Source organism: Balaenoptera ricei, chromosome 10 (assembly GCF_028023285.1).
Source record: "Balaenoptera ricei isolate mBalRic1 chromosome 10, mBalRic1.hap2, whole genome shotgun sequence".
NCBI lineage: Eukaryota > Metazoa > Chordata > Mammalia > Artiodactyla > Balaenopteridae > Balaenoptera > Balaenoptera ricei.
This window is the reverse complement of record NC_082648.1, coordinates 21,969,297-21,996,319: the sequence shown is the minus strand read 5'-3', so window position 1 is coordinate 21,996,319 and position 27,023 is coordinate 21,969,297. Positions and strand designations below refer to the sequence as shown.

At 38.2% G+C, this 27,023-nt stretch overlaps 1 protein-coding gene across 1 annotated transcript in view; it reads right to left on the bottom strand.

The window, feature by feature from the left end:
• The window catches only part of SSPN (sarcospan), a 38,899-nt gene that overhangs the window by 9,383 nt on the left and 2,493 nt on the right, over positions 1–27,023 (bottom strand). The window lies entirely within an intron of this gene.

Below are 27,023 nucleotides of genomic sequence, written 5' to 3'. Positions count from 1 at the left end.
GCTTGGGTGAAACAGTATGAGCATAGGCGGACGCAGGACCGTGTGTGGAAAGAATAGCAAACATGTATCTACAGTTGAAATAACAAAATATAGAGCAGAAAATGTAGGTGGAAAGTCTGGGGATGTAGAACTGATTTAGGAAGTAGTGGGGTTCCCTTGAACATTTCTGAGCAGGGGAATGACATGATTCAAGACATATTTCTGGAGAATGAGCAGTGGTGTTGGGTGGGTTGGCGATGAGAACATCAGAATCTTATTTTACTAATCTAAGCAAGATTAATCTATCAGGTGAGCCAGAGCTCAGAGGGTGGTGGGCAAAGTCAGAGAAAGAGGTGAGAGGAAAGGTGTAGTAAAAGTAAAATGTATACATCTTGGCTATTGCATGACCAGTGGGAGGACACTGGAGTGGGAGAAATAGAAAGCCATCTCCAAGTTCTTGAATGTCAGTGATGGAAAGAGTGGGGAGGTGCACCTGACCCAAAGAAGGCTGGCAGGAGGCATGGCAACTTTGAGAGAAAACATACTCCATTTTTAAAACAATTTTTTAAATCGAAGTGTAGTTAATTTACAATGTTGCGTTAGCTTCAGGTGTACAGCAAAGTGATTCAGTTATTTATATATATATTTAGGTTCTTTTCCGTTATAGATTATTACAAGACATTGAATATAGTTCCCTATGTGATACAATAGGTCCTTGTTGTTTACCTACTTTATATACAGTAGTGTGTATCTGCTAATCCCAAACTCCTAGTTTATCTACCCCCTCACCCCCCGCTATCCCCTCTGGTAACCATAAGTTTGTTTTCTATGTCTGTGAGTCTATTTCTGGTTTGTAAATAAGTTCATTTATATCATCTTTAAGAGTCCACATATAAGTCATATCATATGATATTTTGCTTTCTCTGTCTGACTTACTTCACTTAATGTGATAATCTCTAGGTCCATCCATTGTTGCAAATGGCATTATTTCATTCCTTTTTATGGCTGAATAATGTTCCATTTCATATATATATATATATATATATATATATATATATATATATATCCAGAGAAAACACTAGTTCGAAAAGATACACGCACCCCAATGTTCACTGCAGCTCTATTTACAATGGCCAAGACATGGAAGCAACCTAAGTGTCCAGCGACAGATGAATGGATAAAGAAGATGTGGTATATAAAACCTACTCGATTTGATTTTCTTTTTAGTGGTGCATTGGAGTTTCTTAAACTGTGATTTAGAGTTTCTAATCAAAGCATACCTATTCACACTCAACTTTGGAAACCTTAAAAGGTTGCTAAGTTCTACTTTAGGATGAAAAACATAAGCAACAGAATTGCATTTTCTGATAAGCACAATTTTCCTAGAGACGATGTTGGAAGGATGGCTAAGAGTCACCCAGCAAGTCATTAGATGGCTGGTTTGGTGGTACTCATAACTCCTACCCCCAGGGCCAGCTTTGAACCTCAGACCTGCTAGGGTGGTAGAGCTGTTTATTTACAAAGCCAACACAACGTTTTAAGGTAGCACCTCTATCCTATTCTCCCCTTGATTACAAAATCAATAAGTGGCTTGTGCCCTCACTGGTTCCCAAGTTGCAGGTTTAGGTTTCCACTGGACTGTGAAGCCAGAAGCCAAGCCTTCCTTGAGTACAGGCTGTTTTCAGGGTTTTCCACCATTAGGACAGGCTGATGGTTAAAAGCAGAGATGACATTCCTAGTTCCAGAGACAAAGCGTGGGCTGGAGAGGGCTGGGTAGAAAACAAAGCAGATAGGACCCACAGAGACAGCTTTTCAGCAGAGCACCGGCAGATGTGGAGGTAATGACACTGAAGTTGTTTGTGTAACCCACAACGTGGCCATATTTCCAAGGCAGGGATGAAGTTCCTTTTCAAAACTCTTTTAAAAATATATCTAACCAATATATCTAATTGAGGTATAAGTTTGATAAGGCCTGTAATGGCTTACTTACTATGTATTTTCAAATTAAGAATTTACGGAACTAGGGACTTCCCAGTGGTAAAGAATCCACCTTCCAATTCAGGGGACGCGGGTTCGATCCCTGGCCAGGGAACTAAGATCCCACGTGCTGCGGGGCAACTAAGTCCGCACACCACGACTGCTGAGCTTGCACGCCTCAACGAGAGAGCCCATGTGCCACAAACTACAGAGCCCACGCACTCTGGAACCCACGAGCCACAACTAGAGAGAGAAAACCCGCCCGCCACAACTAGAGAGAAGCCTGCACGCCACAACAGAGAGTCCACGCTGCAACGAAAAGATCCCTCGTGTCTCACTGAAGACCCCTCGAGCTGCAACTAAGACCCGAAGCAGCCAAAAATATAAAGAAAATAAATAAGTAAAATTTTAAAAATGCTTTAAAAAAAAAGAATTTGCAGAACTAAAACAATGGAAGAAAGACCTTTTTTTTTGTTTATTGGCAAGAAACCCAATGGAAGCTTCTAAACTTGCTTGTGGGGATGGTTAGATCCCTAAGTACGTGCCTGGGCTCACTTGTTAGCATCTGTCTGCAGGTGCACGGGGTCAGGCTCTCTCCTACATAACTATCTTTGTCCCTAGAGGCTATTGTGAAGTTGGCAATTGCCAAAACTCTCCCCTTTGTCTTCATGAGAGACACATTCCAACAATCGAGCCTAAATGACCAGTATCTTAAAAATCTGACTCTGCCTTCCTTGAACAAATTTTTCTACTTCAGTAGTGTCTACTTCTGTGAAGCCTTAATTTAGCCTGGTTTCCAGCAAGAAGTTGCACAAGAACATATAACCTCACTCTAGAGTATTTCACTTAGTCAGTCGACAGAACTCTTTTTGAGGCCAGACTCTTTTAACAGCTCCAGGAACTGAGCGGTGAAAAACCAGTCTCAGCCTTCAAGGAGCTCTCAGTTCAGTGGGAAAGAGAGGAGAGTGAAGTTACAATACCATGTAAGTTTTAGGACCGTGTCTGCTGTAATACACTGAAGGGGTGATTAACCTGAAGGCAACTTGAAGAAACTTCATGGAGGAAGATGGATTTTGAAAGGTAAGCAGAAATTAAGCAGAAGGATGTTAGGAAGAGTAGAGCAAGTACTAGTGAGTACAAAAGCATGGAGAAATGCAGAGGAAACACTGAGGTCTCCCAGAGCTCTGGTGCAGAGGATGGGAGAAGAAAAAGCCAAAGGTGAGCTTGTAGAGATGGGCAGGAAGTAGGTCACAAGGAACTTTTATTTCAATCTAGGACATTTGAAGCAAGGGAATCATGTGATCATCGTTGCCTTTTAGAATGGTCTTTCTGGCTGTGAAGAATGGATTGGGAAGGGAAGACCAGCTGGGAGGCTGTTCTCCATCTATGGAGAAATGATGAGTGCCTGAGCTCAGGTAGCAGTAGGGACCGAGAGTAGGTGTGTTTGAGTGATGTTAAGGAAGCAGAATCCAAGGCTCTAAGAACTGATTAGAGGTGAGGGCTGAATGAGAGGGAGGAGTAAGCAAGGTGCTCAGCTACCTGACTTGAGCTGCCAGGTGGATGGAGTTCACGTTTAGTAAGGCACAAGATACAAGAGGAAGAGCAGAATGGGAATGGAAACCGATAATGCCCACATGAACTCAAATCGCAGACACGTGGGCCTAGAACTCAGGAAAGGGGTCTTAGCTGAACATAACCCCTTAAAGCAATGGAAACCATCAGAAATGCTGGATCACCCAGAAACAGTCTAGGGAAAACAAAAAAAGGCCAAGGAAGTTACCCAGTTATGAAGAACCATTGAATAGTTTGAATAGAAAGCATCTCAAATACACTTCGTATAACTTTGGTTGTACATCATGACATGTCTAAATACTATGAAACTGATCATCCTTCTGGATTTTTGGAAGTTTCACTTCTAGGTCCTAGTGTAGGATATTTGCTATAAAGCCTGGATCAATCCAACATATTTTATTTTATTTTAATATTTATTATTTATTTATTTGGTTGTGCCGGGTCTTAGTTTGGCAGGTGGGCCCCTTCGCTGCGGCTTGCTAACTCTTAGTTGCGGCATGCATGTGGCATCTAGTTCCCTGACCAGGGATCAAACCCGGGCCCCCTGCATTGGGAGCGAGGAGTCTTAACCACTGCGCCACCAGGGAAGTCCCAATCCAACATATTTTAATTTCTTGGCCTTCTGATAGGGCTCAATCAGCCCTGGGAGGGGGTGGGGAGTTCATTTTCTTACCTACAGATTTGCGTATTGGAACAATACTTCTTTATCAGAGAGTTTATTGGAGTTTAGAATGCAAGCACTTTATAGAAGAGTAGTATTTACTGAACACTTAAAACTGAAGGCTTTATGGCCACGGGGAGGAAACCAGATTTCTCATGCCAGACTAAGGGTCTTGTTTTCTGAGTGGGCAGGACGTGGGCGCACCAGGAAGACAGGGTGTTCTGGCTTCCCAGGGCGGGGAAGGAGGAGCTCTTGTTAATGAGTAGTGATACTCGCCAGGCCTCTCTGGGACAACATTCTTGGATTCTGGGCCAGGGCTTCCACTGGATATGGTGAGGTGAGGCCCATGGAAGAGGAAAAAGGCAGTTACATAAGATTTTCAAGAAGGCACCCATTGGACCAGGGGCGGACAGGTGGTATCACTGAACACAAAACCAGACAAGATGTGGGTGGCACTGGGAAAACTAGTGCTGAAAGGGCAGCTAGCCCTGAAGAGCTTGTGAACATTTAGTTCATGTACAGATGGATAATTATGTTGATAAGAAAAGCTTGAAAAGATTTTTTTAGTGAAAAAAAGAACAAAATCCCATCATTTTAAACCTGTTTTTGGATGCATGGTTCTGCAATCTGTTTAGCAAGAAGAGAAAACCTAAGTCTCAAACTCCACATTCTGTCTAAAGATGTTCTTTGTCTGCTCAGAGTGAAGACTGCATTCTCTCTTGAGAGTTAGAAAGTTAAGCAGAGTTGAAATGTTCTCTGAATGTTAAATCCATTTCTAGATGTACGAGTCCTGAGTCTTGTCACACTTTGTTTGTTTTATTCCTGCAGTTGTACCTTTTGAGGATTGGCTTATTATGAATAAAAAGTGAATGGTGGATGGACCCAGCTCTTGGAGATTTACCTACATCTCATTTTTTTCCTTTTCATTTTGGCATAGCTAGAAGGTATCACCCTAAAACATTCTGTGAGAATGCGAATTATTGGTATTTACTTCGCTCCATGTCATATTTATATTCTGGTCTTGTGACATTCACGCAACCTCCAATTTATTTGTTTTCTTCTTTTTGTTGTTGACAGAGCTGCTTGACAGGGCTATCTGGAGAATACAACCTCCCCTGTCAAATGTCTTTCAAGGTTTCTCTTCTCCTTCCATCCCCCCCTTTCATTTGTGTACCTGAAATGTGACTCTATTTCTGTTAGTTAATCAATGTTCACCTTTGTATTTAAAGTGCTTTATTTCAGTCAATATAGTAACAAGATGAACTCTCCTCTCATATTTGCACAGCCAGTTGATCAACACGAGATGTGGCAGAACTGTACGTATTTCTCTGGATATTTCTTAAGAGAATTTCTATGGGTTTTCACCTATTTAATAGAATTTAAGGTAGAGTATTAGAAATAATTTTCAACAAATGATAGATATATTGCAATATGTCAAATGAATGCAGTCTCACTCAGGAGAACTGCTTATTAATACATAGTTTATCAGAGATTTAAATAATATACAAAAGAATATTTCATGAGAATCTATTAAAGGATGTTTATTGGATCAAGATTTCAGAAGGATGGGATAGAATATTTTAGCATAACTTAAGCATTTTTACTAGATTCTCATTGCCACTGCCTCTGGTAAGACAATGTCTAAGCTAGTGGTTCAGAGTTACTTGGAGGGCTTGGTGAAAACTCCCTTATCTCCAGAATTTTTGATCCAATAGGTCTGGGGTGGAGACCGAGAATTTGCATTTCTAATAAATAAGGCCACACTTTGAGAACCACTAGTCTAAGCTAAAAACATAGTCTTCTAAATGCTGACGCCTAGTATGGGTTTTATCTGAACGGTTAGGGGTTAGGAGTTATACACTGACTAGTGGAGATTCCTATAGAAGAGTTGTTTATTATAAGTAATAATGGGATGTAACAACGATAGTTTCCCCATAAATAAATTTAGTCATGGCTATTGTAGCAAAATTCCTTAAAATTGGAGGGAAAAATCCTTCGTCTTCATCACTTCTTAAATATGACCTCATTCTAGAGCCCGTGGCCTCAGCGAGTGTGGTTGATGGTTTGGGAGCATCTCTAAATCATCACTTAGTGTGATGTGGCACTCTGCTACTGTTGACAGGCAAAGCCCACTCCACTGCAAGCCAAAGCAAAGCAATCATCCAAAACTGGACCATCTCTCCATCGGTGTGCTGGTAAACGTTTAACAACCAGCTGTAGGGGTGGGAGCTGCTATTTGTAGCACTTGCTAATTTCCATGGTATAAATACTTCTACCAGCGCTGCTTTCAAGCTACTGATGTGAAGTCACTGAGCACAGGGTTGGGAAGGGATGTGCACAATCAGCTTTCACGAGCCCATCAGCGGTGCCCTAGGCACCTCGCACCCCTACCACACTGTCTGCCCATTGGAGTCCCTCCTCTTATTTTAGAAGCATCTGGTTAGCAAGTGGGATTAGTTTGTAACTAAAGAGTAAAGTTTGGCACATTACTCTTTATTAGTTGTTTGGAATCCCTGAAACCAGCCTACAGAATCAGTATAAAGGTGCAGGGGAGTGAGCCAGCGAGAAATCCTAGTACTCAGTTCCTAATTTGTGAAAATGGAGTAAGAATCGTGGCAACGTAATCTTTGAGATCTTGTTATTCACGGCCACCCCAGCTGAGTCGAGCTCAACAACTTTTATTGTGGTAGGCGCTAGGAATATGCAGAATAAGATATGGTCATTGCTCTTTAGAAATTTACAGTTTAAGCCCCACTTTGCAGAGAAACTGAAGCACAGGAAAATTGATTGCCATGGGTAATGCCATCTGACCAGGCTAGGCCAGGTGTAAAAATGAGCAGCCCACAGCAGCTCATTCAAAGCCGTCCTTCCTGGTCACTAATCAAAATCTATCATGCTTTCTATAATGTAAGGGACATTGAATCAACTGTGATTATTTTTCCCTGCTGTGCATTACTTTTTAAAGACAACAGAAAGTTTGGTGTTAATCAGATAGGATTTAAATATGGCAGAATGATGAAGTCATCCCTCCCCACATTTATTATTATTATTAATTATTATTATTTTAAATTGCATTTTAAGGTAAAAGCAAGATAATAGGATTAAAAAATAATCAGATGAGGTAAGAAAGGTAAAAATAACTCTCAAAAGCATGAAACATCAAGTAACAGTTCATTCAACTGGTGGTTACTGCTTCTTTAGTTTTGTTAAAACCAAGTCTAGAACTACAATCAAGGAGACAGTGTTGCATAGTGGAAGAAATGTGGGTTTTAGAGCCTGAATCTTGACCTGCTGCTTTACTAGCTAAATGATCTTGGACAAAGCAATTTAATTCTTCTTAGCCTTGGTTTCCTTATCTATGAAATGGAAACAGTAATGCCTTCTTTTGATGGTTAATTCAAGGATTAATGATAATGCAAGTAAAGGGTCTGATATAATACCGTAACAAATAGCTGGAGAATAACTGGTAGTGATTAGTACCATAATTATTATTGCAATTAGAGTCACTCATACATTTATTACAGTAGGCCAAATTTAGAGTATATTTCAGGAGTCAGAAATGTATTACCAACTTAAGCAGGTTTAGAATTGATAACACACATATTGTCTTGGTTACAAATATCGCATAGTCTACTTTTTATTAGCACCAATGGATACTTGGTGTGGTCTTTATATTTATGTAAGAAAAACTAATTAACCAGTCTAGATGGTTTGACATTTTAATGCTAATATTGAGCAGTTTTACGTGCTAGGCATTAAACTAAGCTCTCTTTGTAAATTATCCCATTTGGTCTTCATAAAAATCCTTGACGAAGTCGCTGTTATTAGCCCATTTTATAGATGATGAAACTAAAGCTCAGAAAGGTTTTATGCTCGAGGTCACATAGCAAATACAGAACTCTAAGCTGTACGTGTCCGAGTACAGAGCCTGGCTCTTAACCATTACACATCCCGGTTGCCTCCCTAGAGGAATCTGGACAGCCCTATAAGTGAAGTGAGAACTGCAGAAATTTGGATAACTTTCCATCATCTGCTCCTCTCCTGTGTGGGGTGGCAGGAAGCCCTGGTCCTGAGGTATCATGCGAAGATCAGTCTTTGAGATCCAGACACTGTCCAAGCTGAGGGCATGGGACACAGACTTTGAGACTCAGTCTCATCATGTATAAAATAGAAAAAATAACACTTTATAATTTAAGGATCATAAGTAATGTGCCTGGAACGGTAGTAGGTATTATTTTTTCCATCTCATATGACCTCAAACTGTGCCAGTACAACTTACTCTGAAATTTGAGCTGAAATGAGTAATATATATAAATGTAGCCCTCTCTCACATCTTAGAAATAATCTCATTCTCTTCATTTAACAAGTTTTCATTGTGTATCTACCATGTGCCAGAAACTCTTTGAGACTCTGGAGATACCACAGTTAACAGAAGAGACAAAAGTCGCTGCCTTGATAGTACCAATGCTTTAAAGTGGAGAGGCAGACCGTAAACAAACGAATAAGTAGAAATATAATGTATCAGTCGTTGAGAAGAGTTATGGAGAGCATAGCACTTACCATCATAGCTTCTTTTTCACACAAACATGACATATAGTAAATAGCAAAATACAAACAATAAATCCTTAAAGTGATATGTTCTCCCTAAAAAATGAATTGGTAATCCTAGCAACCCCTTAAGAAAAGACGGTAGACTCAAGATTGTTTCTTATGAGAACCTTGTTGAATGTTATTCCAACAACACATATCCACTATAAGCTGCCTAAGACCTCACAGGCTCTATAAAAGAGAACACATCCGTGACCCCAGAGAAGGGGCAACAGAGGGTAACTACAAAAAGGTTTACAGCAAAATGGGCTGCATCCAAAGGATAGAAACTGGGGCAGTATCTCTTAGCTCTGGATCTGACAGACCTCGGTTCAGAACCCACCTCCACCACTTTTTTGCTTTTGGCCTTGGACAAGTTAACCTCTTTGAGCCTCAGTTTCATCATCTGTGGGGTGATAACCACAGTGCCTACTTCATAAATTGCTGTGAAGATTAAAGAAGACAGCATGTGTAGAAGGCTTATTATAGTACCAGCACATATGAAGCAGTCAATACTAATTTGTCAAATAAATGAATCCATTCATTGAGAGACTTGGGCTACTTTTGCTTTCATAGCAAGGACCCACTTTTCAAAAATCTCTCTAATAATGTTAACATAAACAGTTTGCAAACACCTGAGAGTTATAAAACTTCTTTTTCTGCGTCTTTTCCTTTCTGCTACAAGACTGTTTATTATCTACTACTCAGGAAATGCCAATCTTGGTAAACATACCAAGCTGTATATGTTTCTCTGATAACAGTATTGTTGCTTTACAAAGATAAGCATTTAATTTCTGAAAACAAAATGCCATTCAGCTAAAAATATTTTCTATCCATAACAGATCCAAAATTAATATTACTTTTTAAAAAAAAGTGAAATTGTTTCAGCCACACTTAGTGCACAGATATTAATAGGAAGTTCCAAAAGTGATAGGCATGTAAAAGTAAAGGTTCCAAATCAACCAGAATTTATGGCAGAATTGAACATCAGGATGAGAGAGTAACATACTTATGGTCAATTAATCTACAACAAAAGAGGCAAGAATATACAATGGAGAAAAGACAGTCTCTTCAATAAGTGGTGCCAGGAAAACTGGACAGCTACACGTAAAAGAATGAAAGTAGAACACTCCCTAACACCATATACAAAAATAAACTGAAAATGGATTAAAGACCTAAATGTAAGACAAGAAACCATAAAACTCCAAGAGGAAAACATAGGCAGAACACTCTTTGGCATAAAACGTAGCAATATTTTTTTGGATCTGTCTCCTAAAGTAAAGGAAATAAAAGCAAAAATGAACAAATGGCACCTAATCAAACTTAAAAGCTTTTGCACAACGAAGAAACCATTTACAAAATGAAAAGACAACCTGCTTAATGGGAGAAAATATTTGCAAATGATATGGTGGATAAGGGGTTAATATCCAAAATATATAAACAGCTCATACAACTTAACATCAAAAAAACAAACAACCTGATCAAAAAATGGACAGAAGACCTGAATAGACATTTTTCCAAAGAGGAAATGCAGATGGCCAACAGGCACAAAATAAGATGCTTAACATTGCTAATTATCAGGGAAATGCAAATCAAAACCACAATGATGTATCACCTCACACCTGTCAGAATGGCTGTCATCAAAGAGAACACAGATAACAAATGTTGGCAAGGATGTAGAGAAAAGGGAACTCTCCTACACTGCTGGTGGGAATGTAAATTGGTGCAGCCACTGTGGAAAACAGTATGGAGGTTTCTCAAAAAACTAAAAATAGAACTACCACATGATCCAGCAATTCCACTCCTGGGTATATATACATAAAAAAACAAAAACACTAATTTGAAAAGATACATGCACCCCAGTGTTCACAGCAGCATTAAATACAATTGCCAAGATATGGAAGCAACCTAAGTGTCCATCAACAGATGAATGGTTAAAGAAGATGTGAGATATATATATATATATATATATATATATATATATATATATATATATATATATATACACACACACACACACACACAATGGAATACTACTCAGCCATAAAAAAAGAATGAAGTTTTGTCATTTGCAGCAACATGGATGGGCTTGGAGGGTATTATGCTAGGTGAAATAAGTCAGACAGAGAAAGACAAATACTATATGATAACCACTTATATGTGGAATCTAAATACAACAAACTAGTGAATATAACAAAAAGGAAGCAGACTCACAGATACAGAGAACAAACTACTGGTCACCAGTGGCGAGGCGGGGAGGGGGCAATCTAGGGGTAGGGGATTAAGATGTACACACTATTATGTATAAAATCAGCTACAAGGATATACTGTACAACACAGGGAATATAGCCAATATTTTATAATAACTATAACCTTTAAAAGTTGTGAGTCACTATTTTGTACACCTGTAACTTATGTAATATTGTACATCACCTATACTTCAATAAAAATAAATTTCAGCAAGAAAAAAAAAGATGAGGGGTAAACTGTAACTATCTGTTTCTAAACACTACAAACATCAGTATAAGCATTAAAACCTAGAACACTAATCATAATTTTGAAAAAATGTTTCTTCTTGGTTTTTATTAAACTAAGCTCAAAATAGCAGCTTCTTTTCTTCTACAAATAAAACTATAGCTAGCAACAACTTTTTATAGATAGTCAGTTTTGCTAAGGAGTGTTTTATTTGGCCTGTAATATATTAGGAAGATATTCAATGCCTTTCCATCTGCCTTAGGAATCTACAACCCCAGAGCTTCATTGCTCTACTCTTTCTATTTTTATTTTTCCATTAGAGTAAAAGTTGCCAATGAAGAGCTGTAGTACAGAAATACTCTCTTCATCTAAGGGTTAAATTCCGCCTGGCCCAGGAAGAGTTTGGGTCATGACACACATCCCCATCTGTGCATTTCTACATATTTCTTGGAGGGAACAATTTGGAATCTTTAGTTTGCAAGTTAAGATTATTTTCTAAAGAAGCTGGTAGAGATCCAGGTCAAAATTTCTCAGCAAAAAGGTAATTCTAGATGACGAATTCTCTCACAGAAAATTATTTCTTTGCAGAGTCTAAAGAGAAAAGACACTTGCCGAACCACACCTAAGTTGAGCTCATCTGTAACATCCCCTCAATCTTTTTCTTCTCCTTTGTTATTATCATTGTCCTTTTGCCTGAGGAGTTGATACCTGACAGATCTCTGTGTAATTACTGTAACTCTATGGACTTTTCATATATGAGTATGCAAAGACATTCCAACTGAATCAAAATTAATGATTTATGTGCTAATTGATTAAATTAAAAAACAAAAGCAGGTCTATCATCACCTAGAGCTTTCTTAAATCTAGATTGCTTTGGAAAATAAATTGTAGAAATAAAATTTCTAAGAACTTATGAGGCAACTTCAGGAACTTCAGGAAATTATTGCTCATGCAATTGCCAGCAGCAGAGAATGGATTCACCTGCTTTGCTGTGACAAAAGGTCTGATTGGTTGGTCAAGAAGTATGGAGTGTTAAGAAGCACTTACATACCAGACCGAAGTCCTTTGTTTGGTAAAATACATCCTTTCTAATTCCAAGTGGTGGGTTTTATCATGATTTGAAACTATCCAATAACCAGAATTTTATATCTATATCTTTATTTTGATATTAATATAGCTATATATCTTTATATATAATCTATCTTTACATATAGAAAGATTATATATGTATAATTCATGATATATAGAAAGATAGACTTTATATATGTATTTAAAAAAATTTTTTAACCAATGTTGCATTGTACTTTGCATTGCTGTGTAGTTTAGGCAGATCTGTTGTACAAACACAAAAAGTGCGAAGGACAAAGTGACTGCCCTATTTCTTAGCACACATTGTGTTTTGCAGATGTTCACTTATACCTCCTATGTTGCTTTAGAAGATACTAGAAAACTATCCTGATGGAACTGATAAAAAGGAGTTGGAACTTGTGACCAGCGGCTGGATGAAGGGAGCCTGAATCCCTCAAATCCTGTGGATATAGTGTGCTTTCCTTGATGTTCCTGCCAAAATAAGGCTGGAAAGCTAAGGAGATCTGCAAGAGATGTGCCAGCACAAAGTTGCTACAATTCCTAAGTTTCAAAAACCTTGCTTGAAACGATTGCAAATAGCTCATAATTTTAAACCAGTGAATCTCACAACTGAGTGTTTCATCAAATCACTTAACAGAAAACAGAGAGAAAAATCCGACAACTATCCTAGTGCGTGACTTATCATGCAGACATTCAAGTAGAATCCCTTTAGTTTGGGTTTTACTTTAATATTACAATGCAGATTTGCGTATCTATGCTAAGATACATATTTTACAGGAACTGCTGGGAATTTTGCAGTTACACCCTCAAAAGACTGAATTAGCACAGACAAAAGAATTGTGGAGCGATGAAGTTGGTTATGGATAAAAATTGGGTGTAATAGTCATAGGACAAGAATTGTGCCTTTGAGCTAAAATGTCCTTTTACTTCTTTATCATCCTGGTATAGTACTCTTCCTTCAACCATTTTGAATCCAGTAATATTCATTCTTCAAACTCTGCTCAAAGATCTTCTCTACCCAGAAAGCGTACCCTTTTTGCATTACCCACTTTGTATACATTAGCTCATTTATTCCCTAAAACAGTGTAATAAGAAAAAGAATTTACCTCATTTTATAGAACCCTGTCACTTAGAGAGGTTAAGAAACTTTCAAGTTGATCCAAAGAAGATTTTTTAAAGCATCAAGAGGTTCCATTTCTGCATAATATTAAGGACTAAATTATATGAAACCCTTCTCCCAAAAAACACTTTCAAATGCACTGAGCTTCAATAGGCTAAGGGTGGAACCAAGACCATGGCATAAATGTAGGCCCCTAAGTGGCTACACCCTTAAACTGCTATACCCTAAATGGCTACTAGAAAATAATTAATCCACTAGCACTAAAATTCATCAAGAAAATTGTTCTGTCTCAGCTGATGAGGCGGGGTAGAGGTTTTGAGAGTTTTCTGCTACTTGCACAGTCCTGGCAACTATGAAGATGAGAAAGTAGAAAGTAACATGAAAGTGACCCTGAAAAAAAAAAACAACTGTTTTTTTCAACAAATAAATTGTAAGAGGGAGAGGGAGGGAAGGATGGAGGGAAGAAGAAAGAGAGGGAAGAGAGAAAAGGTAAATCTTTGAGAAAAGGAGATATAAGGAATATATGAACCAATTGCAGTTCGTGGATCTTATTGGGATCCTTATTTTGACAAACTGTGAAGAAATATTCATGAGTTAATCATGAATATTTGAACTCTGATTTGAACCTATTAAGAAATTGTTAACTTGTTAGGTGTGATTGCTGTTTTGATTATTTTTTAGTCTTCATCTTTTGACTTACATAGTGAAATATTTATAGATGAAATGATATAATATCCAGGATTTACTTCAAAATAATCCAGTGTGTGGTGTGTGAGTATGGAAGGAGTACAGGAATATACAAATGAAGCAACATTGATCATCACTTAATAATTATTGAAGCTGAGTGATGGGACCATAGGCATTCATTATACTATTTTATCTACTTTTGAGTATGCTTGAAATTTTCCATAATAAATAGGTAAATTAAAAAAAAAGGTGGCTCTTGGATCATGATATCATTGGGACACTTGGCAAGACAAACCATCTGGAAGGGTTACATCCTCAAATAGCCCACACCGAATTATCACATATAAAGCCTCTTAGAAAATGAACTCACAGACCAATTATAGCAAACATACGAAAAATCAATTCATTAGTGAAGGCCAGCACTGACATGCATATAAGTTTGTATGCATGTACACACACACATTCTCTCTCTCTCTCTCAGAATTAAAGCCACATGAATTTCAAATAGCAGAACTAACAAATAGAGCCTATAAAAGTACATTCAATATATAACTATATTATTTGTTTACAAAATGATTTTATATTATATATGTGATTTGTAACTATTTTTTTTCATAACCATCTACTGTGAACACATTTGAATAAATAACTAAACATATTAAAAAGTACCTTCAAAATAAACAGATGTGAAAGAAGGAATCGAAAACACGAATAAAGAGCAGGGCACTTTTGAAGACCCCAGGAATATATTAAAAAACCAACAGGGCTTCCCTGGTGGCGCAGTGGTTGAGAGTCTGCCTGCCGATGCAGGGGACACGGGTTCGAGCCCTGGTCTGGGAGGATCCCACATGCCGCGGAGCAACTGGCCCCGTGGGCCACAACTGCTGAGCCTGCGCGTCTGGAGCCTGTGCTCCGCAGCAGGAGAGGCCGCGATGATGGGAGGCCCGCGCACCACGATGAAAAGTGGCCCACACTTGCCGCAACTGGGGTAAGCCCTCGCACAGAAACGAAGACCCAACACAGCCATAAATAAATAAATAAATAAACTTAAAAAAAAAAAAAAAAACCAACAATAACAACAAAATAGGAGTTCTAGAAATGAAAAATAAAATCATTGGAATTAAAAACTCCTGGACAGGTAACAGGCAGATTAAAGTCAACTGAAAAGGGGAATAGTAAACTAGAAGGTATATCTGAAGAAATAACCTAAAATACAGCACAGAGAGACACAGGGAGATGAAACATAATAGAGGGACTTCCCTGGTGGCACAGTGGTTAAGACTTCACGCTCTCAATGCGGGGGACCCGGGTTCGATCCCTGGTCAGGGAACTAGATCCCACATGCATGCCGCAAATAAGAGTTCGCATGCCACAACTGAGGAGCCGGCAAGCCGCAACGAAGGAGCCCGCCTGCCGCAACTAAGACCCAGCACAATCAAATAAATAAATACAATAAATATTAAAAAAAAAGAAAAGAAACATAATAGAGAGGTTGAGAAATAAGGAAAGTAAAACAAGAATGTCCAAACATACACCTGATAGCAGTTCCAGGCAAAGTGACTAAAGAGAAGAGGGAAACAATATTGGAAAAAATAAATAATGGCTGAATTTTTTTCTAAGTTGATGAAAGACACAAAAATCTTAGATTCAGGAAACATATAATCAAATCCACATGTAGGCACATTGTAGCTAAACTACAGCACCCTCAAAAACAAAAAGAAAATCAGAAAAGCAACCAGAGGAAAGAGGCATGTTATCTATAAAGGAACAACAATTAGATATTTACCAAACTGCTTAGCAGCAATAACTGAAGTCAGGAGACAATGGAATGATATATTTTTCTAATGCGAGAAAATAGCTATTAACCTAAGACTAAAGAAATATTTTATAATCATTATCTTGTATGTAGTTATTAAGTAGATTAAAAATGTTTAATGAAAATGGAAGAAAACAAGGAGAAATAGATTCATCTAATGTTGGGAAATCTGAATACACATCTCTCAGTAATCTTTAGATCAAGCTGAAAAATATTAGTAAGGATGTAGAAAATTAAACAACATGATTAAAAAGCTTGATTTTTAAATTGAATACAAAACTGTAAATTTCAAAATGACAGAATCCACATTTTTTTTCCAAGCATAAGTGGAATGTTTATAAAAATTAGTCACATACTAGATCACAAAGTAAGTCTCATATAATATCAAAGAATTGATAGTATGAAAAGCACATGAACTGAGCACAAAGCAATTCAGTTGAAATCAATAATCAAAAGATAAGCAAATAGGACATTAGAGAAAACCCAAATAACTGGTGAGGTATTCTTGGCTTGCATAGAAAGTACAAATTGAATGAAAATACCAGAAGTATTTTTCTTGGAACTTGAGAAGCCAATTCTAAAATATATAGAATTTATATTCTTCCCTGGCAGTCTAGTGGTTAAGACTTTGCCTTCCAGTGTAGGGGGTACGGGGAAGATGGGGCTCGGGGGAGCGAGCTGCTTATGCCATCACCTTTATAACAAGATGCATTATAGTGCTATTTTAATGCAGACAGTGTGATATCAGCAGAGTGACAGACAAAACAATGGGATTGGAGAGGATCACAGACACACTCCTCAAATCTAATATGGAAACTTGATAGATGATAAATGGAAATAGCAGATCAGTGTGAAAGTACTGAGTATTTACAGTACTAAGACAATTAACACTCCAAAAATAAAATCTGGACATTATCTCACATCCATATGCAAAAAGTAGACCACTTAGATTAAAGATATAAATACAAAAGCAAACCTTCAACATTTTCAGAAAACAATATAGAAAAATATCTTTTTGACCTCGGAGTAGGGGGAGATTTCTTTAAAATATAGCAAAGCATATACCATAAAAATATTCATATAGGTAAATACATTAAAATTAAATCTTTTCCTCAACAAAGCCACCATAAACAAAAGTAAAAGACATGATACCAACTAGGAGAAGATATTTGCAGTACCTAAAACCACAAAGGCTAAGTAACAAAGATAATAAATCTTATAAATCAATAAGTAGGAGAGAAACAACTCATAGAAAACATTTGTTGAATAAATAAAGGATAGAAAACATAATTAAATGGTCAATAAACATATATGTTCAACTCCAGCAGTAATCAGAAAAATATAAATTAAAATAAGATATCATTGCATACAAATAAGATAGGCAAAAACTAAAATTGTCTGCTACTTGGCCATAAGAAATAATGAAATTTTGCCACTTGCAGCAACATGGATGGACTTGAAGGGCATTATGCCAAGTGAAATAAGTCAAACAGAGAAAGACAAAAGACAAATACTGTATGATATCACTTATATGTGGAATCTAAAAAGTACAACAAACTAATGAATATAACAAAAAAGAAGCAGAGTCACAGATAGAACAAACTAGTGGTTACCAGTGTGGGTCGAGGGGCAATATGGGAGGGGGTTGGGAGGCACAAACTGTTAGGTGTAAGATAGGCTCCAGGATGTATTGTACAACACGGGGAATATAGCCTGTATTTTGTAATAACTGTAAATGGAAAGTAACCTTTTAAAATTGTATTAAAATTTGTTAATTAAAAAAATAAAAGATTTTTTAAAAATTAAAATTGTCTGACAGTAACAAAAGTTGGCATATATGTAGATCAGTGGAAATTCTGACTTGCTGGAGTGTAGATTTGTACAACTTTGGGTTTGCGGTACTGATTTGGCAATATCTAATAAGTTGAAAATGCCTATATCTTAAGACCCAATCATTCAATTCCTAGGAATGTTCCTTTAAAAACTTTGAAATACATGTATAGAGAGCCATGGAATAGAATGTCCATTGTATCACTGTTTGTAATTGCAAGAAAAAAATAATCTTTTGAAAACAACCTAAATTTTCATCAACAGGAAAATGAATAAATTAATTGTTGTATATTCCTATAATGAAATACAGTATAGCAAAAATGAATGAATGATATCCATGAACTATTATAAATAAATCTCAAAAACAATATTGAAAAAAGATATTATGCTACCATTTATAAAAAATTTAAAATATTGTAAACAACATTAATTATTGGTTATGGATATATACATATAAAAAGTATGAAAACATTCATAGGCATGACAGATATCAAATTCAGGATAGTAGATACCTCTGGAGAAGGAGGATGGGGTAGGAGAATATGATTAAGAAAGGAAACAGGTGACTTCAATATATTGCAATGTTTTCTTAAAAAAATGAAAACAATTATGACAAAATATTAAAACTTGATGAACCTGAGGCTGCTTTATTATTCTGTCTATGCTATTATATACTTAGAAATTTTCATAATTAAAATCATAGGATTGTATAGAATTGCCCATACTTGTTCAAACTCACACAAAAATAAAAATAAAAATCATAACCTAAATTTTTTGAAAATGGTAGATCTGGGATTCTACCCACATGTGTTTTATTCCAAAGTTGAGGCCCCTCCTGCAGTTTCAGGCCCCCTCTCCTTGCCTTTTCTGATCCTGCCCGGACAGGATGAATCACACCTTCCTCTCTGCCACCTTCTTTAGAGCACCAACTTAACACTTGGTTTTTCAACTGTATCGTAGCTGGTTGTGTGTGTGTGTGTGTGCCCTCTCCCAGACACAGCTCCTGGGGGTAACGCACTTGGCATATGCAAAGACACAGGGAGAATGGCTAGATGTGAAAGGTTTCTGTTTTACAAGTAGGTACTCTTTCATTGATAGGCTTCTGTTCTGTTGCTTATCAACCACCTAACTCACTCTTGTGGTAACTTATCAGAAACTAATCATCAATAGGTTCTATAAGTACCTACTTTTGCAAAATAATCCATTTTCAAAGAATATAAGAGAAACAAAATTGTGTTTCAGCATTTCTCATGAATTGACACGAGGGGTAGAAGTGCTACCTATTTGTGGGAAAAATAAACTACTACAGTTCATTTGTTTCACTTAAAAAATTTTCAGGGGCTTCCCTAGTGGCGTGGTGGTTGAGGGTCTGCTTGCCAATGCAGAGGACGCGGGTTCGAGCCCTGGTCTGGGAAGATCCCACATGCTGCGGAGCAACTGGGCCTGTGAGCCACAACTACTGAGCCTGCGTGTCTGGAGCCTGTGCTCTGCAACAACAGAGGCCGCGATAGTGAGAGGCCCACGCACCGCGATGAAGAGGGGCCCCCACTTGCCGCAACTAGAGAAAGCCCTTGCACAGAAACGAAGACCCAACACAGCTAAAAATAAATAAATAAATAAATAATTTTTAAAAATAAAGGCATTCCCTTAAAAAAAAAAAAAGAAGACATTTAGAAAAAAAAAATTTCAAATCCTCAGAAGGGAAAGGAATTTTATAAATTTGGATTTAGCCTACTGCAGAGGTATAGAGATAGGCTGAATTTTATGATTCAGGCATAATTAAGTAGGTTCTCAAATTAGGTCCCACTTCAGAAATGATTGTGCAGATAATTCTACGTTAATACGCCTGGGTCCATCTATCTGAAACAGTACAATAAATAGAATTTGATGAAATGGTACAGTATATAGAAATTATACAGTAAATCAATATAAATTCAATTATAGCAGGAGCGTAAATGAGAGAACCATCCTGTTCAATCTTTAAAAAATATTATCAAGTGGCTTTTCTAATTAAGAGCACTTTTTACAAAAAAAAACAAAAACAAAAACAAAAAACCACACACACACACACACACACACACACACACACACACACACAGGATATAATGGAACATTAAGTAATATATAGTAACATTACTTCTTTAAAAAGTTTTTTGTCCTTTTCATCATGAGGTTAGTGTCCCCAGGCAGCCTGCAGCCTCTCCCGCATTTCCTCTCTTCCCTTCCATGGCAACATGGGTTAGCTAGACACTGAGCTTTTTGTGATGTGTGTGTGAGGACGGGGAGAAGGGGAGCGAGGCTTCAGGGAGGTCTCCAGGTGGAAAAGTTTGTGACGCACTAGATTCGGTGACTGAATGAGTATTTATCGAGGGTTCTCGAACACAATAGTTACGGTCACCCTATGTTCATTTTTAAAATTATGTTTGGTCTCAGAGCCCTTAACTCAGAGGGAAACCCTTTCATAGGCATCCCAAACCACTTGTTCATGAAAAGATTATGCGACAAAGCCAACCTGCGTGGGTTTGATCCTTCTGTTTCAGAATCTGAGTAGCGAGCGCATGAGAGACATGCATAAACTTACTGAACGTGGAACATGTGCACTAAAATGGTTGAATTCTGTCCTTCATCAGTATGCAGTCATGGAGAAGTGATTTTGCGTTGGTTATAAAGCGTGTCCACCTTACGGAGACCTCGTTTGCCCTCTTGCTGCCTCTGAAGCTCCACCCCTTCCCTGAGACCGGGATAGTCGCCCTGTGTTCGTCTCCATAGCTGAGCAACCTCCACCCTCCAACAGAAAGGATGAAGGCTGAAATGCTGTTTCCCTTATCTTGGAAAAGGCCCCTTTTATAGCTTTCCTGGCACAGCTAAATGGCGCAGGTAATGGCCTGATAGGTGTGCCACACCTGATACTTTAGAAGGAAGCTGGTAAGTGTTCTGTTTTTCCCTCGCAATAAAGCGAAACTTCTCTCCCTAGTTAGGGTCTAGTTAACACATTAGCAAGTCCCCCTCTTTTCTCCTCACCTGTCATTATCTTCCACACAAGAGAGAGGTCTTGATAACAACCTATCTTAATGGGATTTTAATGGCTCATTACAGTGAATGCTGAATCCAACACTTTCACAACAACAGTTGAGTGGGATGCTGATAAAACAGCATCCTCGAGGTTTCTGCAGCCTCTCCCAGCCAGGGGGAGTTGCTCATTTTCTGCAACAACAGAAGCAGCCCCAACCGAACTTCTTCAGCAGAACGTGAGAATGCTTATTTGTGAACAAACCATTTGCTTTCTAACATGCAGGCACTTACCAGCCTTTTGCCAGAGTGAGGAAACACAGCACTGAAACACTCACATTCAGGACTGTGTTAGGCAGTGCACGTTGCTTAGCAACCTTAGATCAGAGAGCATCAACTTTAAATATGCTCAAAACTCAAACCAGCGATATTCCAGCATGTGTCTGGAACCATGGCCTCGCCTTTTGTTTGCTACTCATTTTGGACTCGGATTGGACCAAAAGGTGGCGTATTGGATGGTTCTACTCGGTCTTCTCTAGTTTTCCCCTCTGGGATGGTTTGGATTTGTGCAGCACTTGTTAAAGTAAAGCAGAGACCCTTAGAATGTTTAGGGTTTTTAAGCTGGACAAACAGGATCAAACGAGAAGCCCTGACAGTGTACCTAAGGAGGATCCACCAGCAGCTGCACGCTCGTCCTGGAGGCTGTGACAGCATGAGGCCCCAGGTGGGAGCACCCTCAGGGTTTTATTTTGACCCATTCCACAGAACAAGGAGTGTTCATCTAATTTTCAGAATCATCATCAAAAATGAAAGCATCAGCTGCATATTATAAAGAAGACCTGAGAGCGGGCTTCCCTTGAGTTCTAGAAAGACCAAGCCTGAGATCACCGCTCCCAGAGGCCAGAGGGCTCATCTAATTGCTGAAAATCTGAGCATCCGCCACCAGCAGGGCTCAGTCAGCCACCCTCATTTTCTTGCCTCGGAGGCCAAGGTGGCATGTAGCTAGATCCTGATAGCGACTCACTCCCGGAGCAGCCAAGAAAGGCAGAGATTTACTAAATGGTGGGTCCTAAGCCTTAAAGCTAAGGCAACAAATGAAACGCCTAAGCTACCCTTAGAATTGTAGGCACCGGCTACATCTACTTGATTTTATTTTTACTGAAATTTGACAAAAGAAGCAATCCGTGAATGCATTGAAAACACCCTCCTCCATATGTTTCACTACTGGCATGAGCCTGAGCCACGCCACCCCGCTGCACTGCCAAGTGCCAGCTTACTGGTTCAGAACCCTCATCAGAAACATTCAGACTTCTAGCTGTTCTATGAAAGCCACAGGGCCTTCCTGAAGAAGCTGAGAAACACACTTAAGAATCACTGAGGTGGCTGTACAAACTGATATTCCTCACTGAAAAGGCTATGGATTGAATTATGCACACCCGCCCCCAATTCATATGTTAAAGCCTTAACCCTCAATGTGACTGTGTTTGGAGACAGGGCTTTTAGGAGGTAATTAAGGTTAAATGAGGTTGTAAGGGGGAGGTCCTAATCCTACAAGACTGGTGACCTTAGAAGTAGAGGAAGAGAGTGAGATCCCTCTCTCTCTCCAGGCACATGCACCAAGGAAGGACCACGTGAGCACATAGTGAGAAGGTGGTCATCTGCAAGCCGGGAAGAGAGCCCCTCACCAGAACCCACCGTACTGGAGCAGGCTAAGACAGAAAGGAAAATGTATTTTAGTTATTGCCGTATGTGGAAGCGTACACATATTAATTTTAAAATCTACCAGGGTGATCGAGTGAGCTGCCTCGCTCAGTCATCTAACAGTTACTCCTGCCAAATTTTATCTCAATACACTGAGATCTGAGGTAGCATCCAAACCATCTGAAAGATGACATGCCTCTGAAATAGGCTTTTATATAGTTTATGCTACAAATACTGTTCCCAACATCCATTTTTTAAAAGAAGATCACCTTCAGCTTATGAACTCATCATTGTAATAAACCTAGACTTGAATAAACCTAGACTTGAATCCAACCCTGGATTTTAATGGGCTCTTTTGAGCAGCATTTCTCTAGTTTGCCAGGATCTAAGTCCTAAAAATGAACTGTACTTTGCAGTGAAATGGTATCTAATTAAAGTTTAATGACTAGATTCCATTCCTATCCTACAGCAACATAGAAATATGCACACTGAACTCTTCACATTATCTTGTGTGTATCCTTTAATGTTTATGCCAACCCTTCAGGGTACAACACGGGCAAGTGGACCCAGTTAAAGAACACCCTTAATAGAAATGTCATGGACAAGGTTAATGGGAAGAAAAAGTCCAGAAAATATCCATTTCCTCAGACCAAACTGAAAGTGGACATCATAATGGCAATCTATAAAACTACTGGACCAAATATTAGGGAAACCTATGCCATTGCTTTCTTTGTAGAAGGTAAGGATGGTAATATTGGCATCTAGCATTCAGCCCCATCAATCCTGATTTGTCCTAATTTATTCAAGTTAGGGGAATGCAAAATAAGTCACGTGACTTCTTTCTTTTTTAGATCCTGCAGTCATTTTATAACATGAAATAAAATATCTCAATAATGCTAAGTTAACATGTTCTGAATATTTCTGGAACCCAAGGGCCCACAATGGAGTAATAACACACTCCTTATTATTACCTCTTAGTTCTTTTCAACATTATCAATAAACTTAAAATTTTCTATATCAGAAAATACAACTGTATGTCATTTCTCAAACCATAGTTTAAAAATGGGTATACATAAGTTCAAACAGAAACTCTAATAATGGCAAATATGGAATAGAGTTTGGTTTAACACATTGGATACCGTTATGTGTCAGGGATAAATAATGGCCCCATGGACGCATAATATACTTAAAGAGAATTAATTGCTTTACTTTTTATTTGATTATCCCCGAATTCTATGCACTACTCTTTCTACCATAAAAAAATAAAACCAAAATGATAATTGTCAATATTAAAAGTTTCTAGAGACTGAATATATCCATAATACAGGTTGAAAAATATCAGAAGCTGTCCCTTCTCCTCCTTTTTTAAAAAGAGAAGGGAAGTTCAGGGATAATTTCCTCATTGTATAAGTATTCCCTTGGCCTTTGCATATCTGGCTTAGTATGAAGCTAGCAATAGAAGTGAAAATACATTCTCCTAATGATTCTAAGCATCTAATGATTTTGTTCCAACTTCACTTATTCTTTTTAAATTTTTTTTGTTGTTTTATTATAACTTTACTTATTCTTTATTCAGTATTCCTAAAATTCTTTCAGAGAGCATGTCACCAAATTCTTGAATATTCCCTTCTGTGTTCACTTATTAAAATTAATTTTTTCCCAAATTAATCCAATTACATTCCATTTCTAGACTTACTACAACAACTTCATGTACCTATAAGATAATTATCCTCTCATTACTTATTATACGTACTCAGTGGAGACTGAGTTAGGCCATGGGATTATCACTCCTCAGTACCTAACTATCCTGTGACAGTTGCTATAACCAAATTATTTCCCAGTGGTACTAGAGATGCAATATTAAGTTTTGGAAGCATATTAAGGCCCCAATATGAAAAATAATGTACTACTATGCAATGTGTTCCTAAAAATATAATTCCAGATTAAATTCTCAAATGTCAATACACATATGTGGAAAATTGACATCATTTTTTTGCTTCTTGACTTGTTTAGGGTCTATCCAAAACCCCAGTGCCAAATCTTTCTGACTTCCAGTTTTTCTCCATAACCATGATCAAATCATTTAGGCAAACCATCATGTCGCAGTCTCTCCACTTATAAATTGCGGATAATAATAATATCTGTTTCTTACTTGCTATATGTCATATATATACTTGTGAATTTCAGGGTGTATTCTTTTTTAAAATAAATAACAACCCAATTTTCCCTTCCATTAAGTCAAGATTAAAAATAGATTTAAAAAATCTGAATACACCTGCATTTTGAATTCCTTAGAGTAAGTTAACATATGAAAACTGTAATTGAAATTCTTGACAGTACTCTTAATCATTACAGATTCATATGATAAGTTTTATGAATGACATTAAGGAAAGGAAATATTCTTCCCTTTAAGCTCTTTCCTTAAACTTTCTAATGTGATTACTGTAGTATATATCTCAGGGATTTTATTCCAGGGGGATGGGGGATGGGAGGCAATGGAGCAAGAGTGAGGAAATCTAAAAAAGCACAATAAGGCAAATAAATTCCCACTTTCCATGGGAATATTCCCTACAAGGGCCAAGAAACTAACAAACACTAAACATCCCCATTGGGGAAGAGAAGCAAGAGTTTGCTCTTAAATTGACTTCAGATAGAGATGCCAAAGCAAATAAATCACGGTAAGTGAAACACTTTGAAAGGTAAATGGACTTTAAAAATATTTGCGTAGGTTAAATTTTTTAATCGGAAGTATTCATTACTGTCAGATAAGATAAGGCCACATGTCCATCAGGATCTCTGGAGATCTCCTCCTTGTATATGATTCATTATTTTTAGACCAATGCCTAGCTCCTCAGACATCCCCAACAAATGTTGCCAAATGAAAAAAATAAGCCAAAGTTCAAAACATGTTATGCTTCACCTAAACCAAAATTGTATTAATTTGAGTAAGAAGTAAGTAAAGGCCCCAAAGTTCTTAGATTTCTTCAATCCTTACACATTTTTTCATCAATAACAATTCTGGAATGACGTGCAAACTTGAATGTCTATTCGACCCAGCTACTCAAGCCATTAACAGAATAAAATGCAAACTTCTGTTTCCTAGGATCCCTTGCCCCTAGCCAAGTTCATCCTCAAAGACCCTGTTTCACTTTGTGTTGTCCTTGTGGAGTGACTTGCAACCCTCAAGCCACGTAGAAAGAATTTTGAGAGAAGAATGGCACTTTCACAGGTTACGTGGTGTCCAGAGCAGCTCCATTCTTTTTTTTTTCCTTTATGGGAATCTTTTGTAATTGAAGTAAAAAGACTTCAGTCATGTCTCTGATGGAGAGTGAGAGGAGTCATATTTACAGGTAGGTAAGAAATAACCTATTTGTTTTTCTAAAATTCCTCTGGACATAAATCTCTGATTGGAGATTACCAATGGCTTTTTTTATAACTAGAATTTCACTGAATATTCATCAAGCCACCCAGATATTGGTCAAGAAGAAGTTGCCTAAGTGAATTTATCCGTATACCTAGATTCTATCATGGGAATGGTGATACCCAAATCCCAAAGTAATGCGATAGCAAACCTTGTAAAATGAAGTAGGTGTCACATGATCAGAGGCAACCAGTATAAACAGAAATAGAAGAGTGAAGCAGGCCAAACTGTCGATGGGGCGGGTGCCTCAGTCTGGGGGCCCTGCTTGAATTCAGCGTAAATTCCGGAAACAGGTTTGACTCTGCCTCAGCCTCAGGGATTGACCTGTACTGCTTTGGTCTAACAGGTCTGCTAAATAGGGCAAACTTTCCAGTATTCCCTGGGGAATATACCAGACTAGAATCATTCCATGTCCCTAGGGAAAATGACCCTGAGGAGGCACTTTTCCCCCAAGTTAATTTTTATAATCCTCCAGAAAGATTCAGAAAGTACTGGACTCATCTAATACCGCTGATACTGCTAACAGTAACTTGGCTGGCATCAGAGAAAGGTGAGATGGCCGAACTGATAGCTTCTTCAGGGTTCAAACTGGTCTGGGAAATGCAGCAAGTCCAAAGTGACTGTTCTGCGTGATTAGAGATAAAATAGAGCCACTGCTACTTCGAGGAGCGCCACTACCAATGACTGCTCCACTCATCGCTAAGAAAAAGGGCGAACTCACTGAACACTTACCGTGAGCCAGCACTGTTCTAAGTATTAGAACATGTATTCATTTATTTATTCCGCAGGACAACCCTAAGAGATAGGAATTATTATTACCATTCTGATGTCATCAACGAAGACACAGAAGCCTAGAGAAGTTAAGTAACTTGCCCCAAGTTATTCAGTGAATAATGGCCGGGCGGGAGCTCAACACCAGGTGCAGTGTTTCCGCTTCTGTACTTCACCACCCGGCCTCCCTGCCTTTTCCCTTCCTTGAAAGCTTGGAAGAGTGCCCCAGGACCAACCACAGACAGCCTGAGGAGAACAATAAGCACGGAGTCTGTGGGAGACGGGGGCAAGCTGCCTGCAGCTCTGGCCCAGCTGGGATGAGATTTTC